The 4692-nt window shown below is 41.0% G+C and overlaps 1 long non-coding RNA gene across 6 annotated transcripts; it reads right to left on the bottom strand.

Moving 5' to 3' along the window:
* On the bottom strand, window positions 1-3353 carry LOC130189515 (uncharacterized). Of its 6 annotated transcripts, none has more exons than XR_008830809.1 (6): window positions 2639-3192; window positions 1535-2069; window positions 1296-1385; window positions 970-1181; window positions 600-737; window positions 1-180 (listed from the first exon to the last, which is right to left on the bottom strand). It is a non-coding gene; the product is annotated as an uncharacterized LOC130189515 (long non-coding RNA). The 6 variants fall into 6 exon arrangements; XR_008830810.1 differs by lacking the exon at window positions 1-180 and adding an exon at window positions 3199-3353 and having other exon boundaries at window positions 435-737; window positions 2639-2684; XR_008830812.1 differs by lacking the exon at window positions 1-180 and having other exon boundaries at window positions 435-737; window positions 1535-1731; window positions 1884-2069.
* Window positions 3354-4692: the final 1339 nt, after the last annotated feature.

Raw genomic sequence — 4692 nt, 5'->3', positions numbered from 1 at the left:
TATATATTATATATAAAAATATAAATATATATTTTTAATTCTGTTCAGTGTGGGGGATGTCGACAGTAGCACGCCTCCTGGAGCTACCCCGGTTTGCTGCCAGGTTGAACCACCTAATGGCATGCTTTAGAATCTGTTCATCAGTGGATGCATGTGTGGCATGATTCTTTCTGACGGCATCTGTAATCACACAAGCAGATACAAAATCTCATGAATCCTCAGTGCAACATAGAGCAGAAATGCAGTCTAAAATCTAGTAGCTGTCTGGCACTTAAGGTGTGCTATGCTATATTTAGAGTCAATATATCATATAACTATTATGTAAAGATATAGTCGAGTAACATTTACCCAAGTAGAGAATAAAGTTGCAATTCAAACATTTTATTTAGCACTGTTAAAAAAGATCTGGGAAAGATGGTTATTCGTAAGTTTGAACACTACTCAAGACAGGGAGGAAATCGAAAAAGTACGATTAATATTTGATACTTTACAGAATGTTTGAAAAAACATTTCCATCAAACATGGTATTGTCTAGTGTTAATTACATACAATAGATTTTAATCAGCTTTGCGTGAGATTCTTAAAACAAAAAAACTCACCACTCATTAGAATGTTGACGGGATCTTTGAGCCGTTGCTCAAAAAGGTCCACTTCCTCCATTGTGGTACACGGAAACGGAACCGGGTCTCTCACCTCTGTAATTGTCTCCAGCATGCCTAGGATTTGAACTGGAACAGCTATATAAAAAAACCATTAGAAAAACAGTTAAAAAATGTAACGATTAAGAGATTTTACATAAAATATGGAAATATCAAGTTTTATACAATCATAATAATCATATTCACTTGGATTCAATGTGACAGTGTGTATTGCATGTCTTGTATCCAATTAACAATTGTTAACATTGAAAAAAATTAAATGATTAAAAGGTTCAATTTGAATCCCATAGCCGTTTGAGGTGTTGCTCACCACAGCAGGCAATGGTGTCTGAACCACACCACGCCCCTCGCCAGGTGGGCGTGTCCCCCTGGCGTGTTCGCTGTCCTGCTGGTGATGGAGTACATGGAATAGTTAGGAGGAGGCAATGATTGGAGGGACAACTGTCCCGCTAGTGGTTGGACCCCTGTTTTGTGGGGGGAATTTTCATTTCACTGTCTCCATCCGAGTCTCCATAGAAATGGCTAGAAAGAGATAGAAAAAAACTAATTGGTCATACTATAAAAATGAATGACAGACGCTTTATTTTATTAAGGTAAAAGTGTTCTAAAGAATAAAATGTATACACATTTACTCACACCGGCATTGGCTTCCTCTTTTTAGGAATTGCCTCCTCTTCTGACTGGAGATCTGATGTGTCTCAAGACATATTTCCACCAAGTAATTATCTAAAAATTAAGTCACATAAACACAATGAAAAAGTACAGAATTATAAACAGAACAATGTGATTAAAATGTTGTTTCCCCCAACATATATAACAAAGTGATTTTTTATATCCGTTTAAAACGGCCAATTAATACAATATTAATATAATACCGCATGATCCAATTACTCTGACGTCATGTGTCTGCCAGTCTGGTCCAGGTTGTTCGGCGCTTCTGACAGCCTTGTCCACCCTTTCGTCCCTCGGATAATTCGGCCAAAACGGTAGCAGTAGTGCCACAAAGCTGGTATAGCTTTATGGCACTACTGCTACCATTTTGTTAGTCAAGAATTCTATGAAGTGGAACATCCTGAATTACAGAGGAAAGAAACAAACAGTGTCACTTGTCACAGAAATATAACCTTCTGTTCCAAGAACTTTGAAAAAAATAATATTTTGCAACTATTAAAGTTCTTAATAACCAGGAGTATGAAAATGTGTGTTTGACAACACGAGGTATACCGTAAAAAAAAGAGATTAAACGGCAATAATAGGCGTGTTATACACATTGAAGAGAAGAAACTTTACTGAACAGTCAAAGTTGTATTCAGTTTCCCATCAATCACAGTGATGTAGTCAAAACATCTTGACGGACCCTCCGTCTAATGGTGGAGCTGGAGACAGGCCCATTCTTTCTGTTCATTTTATCTAAAACAAACCAAAATACAAACAATGTTTGAAATGCATCTTTTCTTTCAGGAAATATACAATATCTATTTGTTCTCGATTGTATTAATTTGTAGTGCTTATATAGCATGTCAAGTCATTTTTATAAAAACACTGTTACGGATGCGTGGTGTGGAGGACCCAAACGCAGCAGGAGTTTCACGAAAACCTGAGTTTATTCTCAGTACAGGAACACGGACAACACCACACGGGAGCTAATAGATAGGATCTGACACCAGAGAAACAGAAGGACACAGATTAAATACACAGGGAACGAGACACAGGTGGAGCCAATGAGGGCGTGTCTGGAAACAATCAGGAAAGAAACAGACAAGCACAGGGAGGAAGAGCAGGAAACAGGAAACGAGACAGGGACTTCAACATAAAACAGGAAACACACAGATCCTAACAAACACTACGCTATTAAGATAGTATTTTAATGAATTAATACAAATCTGGTCATTATAAAGTTAAACAGGTTATACGGTTCCCTCTCAAATGTGTCTTTAAGTTGCTGTGAAAACATTTCCTTCCAAAGAATGTGTGCTTACCTGAATTGTAGAGATGGCGATCAACAGTGTTGTCACTTCTGTACAACTGTGAGGATGACATTGCAAATTCTAAGTTACGTGTTGAGAACTCAATACATGCAGAATTAAATTAAAACAGGTCTGTGCTGGCGCTCGCTATTAGCTCGCGAGCTAGCGCTATTAGCTCGCGAGCTAGCGCTATTAGCTCGCGGGCTAGCGGTTAGCTCGCTCAGCTTCCATCGCGCACCCTTGGGTTGGAGCTTAAGTAACCTAACCACTGACAATTCAGCGCTAGCTGCAGAAGATAGCTCCATGAGAACCACACCTGGTAGTTAGCTGGACCAGCCCTGGCAGAGGGGACACGTGCAGTAGCAACATCAGCTTATACACCATCACCAACTGTGTGTGATTAAATACGATTTTTTCTTTTAAAACCGGGATGTTACGGTAATAACTTATTTACGTTGAAGTCTAACAATACCTCAAACTTCACAAAGCAATGTTAGCGGCAGCCAAAAGAAGAGGGAACTCTTAAGAAAACGAGCCATAATTCGACAGTAGCAACACAATTCAACACTTACCTAACTCGTACTTCTGGCGCAAAGAGCTGCAGTTTCGAAAATACCAGTTTGAAAAGTCGAAGGGCAACAACTTGGAGCATCCACCGCAGTTACAACGCTGTCTGATGGTGCGCGGATCCGGTGGCATGACCAAACCGAGTGCGACAGGAGGCGGATAGGATCAACTGCTATCTGAGATGCCCACTCCGCTCGTGGTGGTCATTGCCATTGTGACGGTCTTATTTCTAGTTGACACTAAATCCTATATGGCAAGTTTCTGCTGCACTGCTCTCTTGAGGTTGAAACTTTCAAGCATGTTACATGCATTTAGCTGGCGCTTTTATCCAAAAGCGACTTACAGTTAGAAGTTAGATGTCTCGCTCCGGGACACCGACACTGGACAAATACTCACGGTCGCCCTATAATGCTCCTATAAAGAACAAGTATCAAAACCTATTATTTCTTCTACTTTGTATTCTTCAAAAAAATGCAATATGTTTAATGTAATGACAAAAGTTAGCTACATTTAGATTCAGATTTACAGAGTTTGAATGTAAAAGTACACATTAATATAAATATAATATGATCTACCTTAAAATTACAAAGAAAATCGTTAAATTGTTAGTATGGACATAAACCTTCATATAAGGAGCTCCACATTTAATTACAGGTAATAATTGTTGTTTTACATGAATTTGTATGTCATTTAAGAAAACGGTAAAAAGACTGTATTAATAATACAGTCATTTTTCTTTACAAAAATGGGAAAACAATGTTATTTTGTATTATGAGCATAAAACTTAAATTAACAGTTGGGTTGTTAATTTAAAGATAATGTCTGTAATTTCACAGAGTTTTGTATGTAATTTAAAAAGAAAGAAAAATACTGTAAATATTTAGAGTTATTTACCGTAAAATTAGGATCTTTTTTTACAGTGTATGATACTCAATGACCGGAGCGCGGAGTTAAACCTGCGCTTCAGCATCAGAGTAGATGATGTTAACTATAACGTCTACGCGTCTTCATCGGCGATGAAGTGCTTTCATTGCGGGGAGGAGGGGCACACCGCGAGGGTCTGCTCGAAGCGAGGCGACCCTGCGCCAGCTGGTCCGGGCGGCTCGGGTCCGTCCGGCGCGTCACGACGCGCTACACCAGCATGGGGAACAGCAGGTGAGGCGGCTGCCGCTGCCGCGGCTGCGGGGCTCGCGGCGGCGGCGTCTCTGAGAGGAGGCGCCGCCGATTCCAACGGAGAGCGCGGCGAGCGGCGTCACTGCTGCTGCACCCGACACACATGTGGTGGGTATGAATGAGGGAGTGAGTGATGGGGGTGATGCGGGCAAGGGTGGTGAGGGTGGGGATGAGGGTGGGGATGCTGGACAGGGCAGTGAAAGGCAGGCTGTGGGTGGAGTCGGGAGCGGTGAGAGGAAAGGAAAAGAAGGAAAAGCGGACCAAAAAAATGGAGGGGATGTGGGGGGATCTGCCAAGAGCAGTGGGGTAGAGGCTGGGGGTGAGGT

The sequence above is a fragment of the Pseudoliparis swirei genome, chromosome 24 (assembly GCF_029220125.1).
Source record: "Pseudoliparis swirei isolate HS2019 ecotype Mariana Trench chromosome 24, NWPU_hadal_v1, whole genome shotgun sequence".
Taxonomy (NCBI): Eukaryota; Metazoa; Chordata; class Actinopteri; order Perciformes; family Liparidae; genus Pseudoliparis; species Pseudoliparis swirei.
The sequence above is the reverse complement of the archived record's forward strand: the minus strand, read 5'-3'. Positions and strand labels throughout refer to the sequence as shown.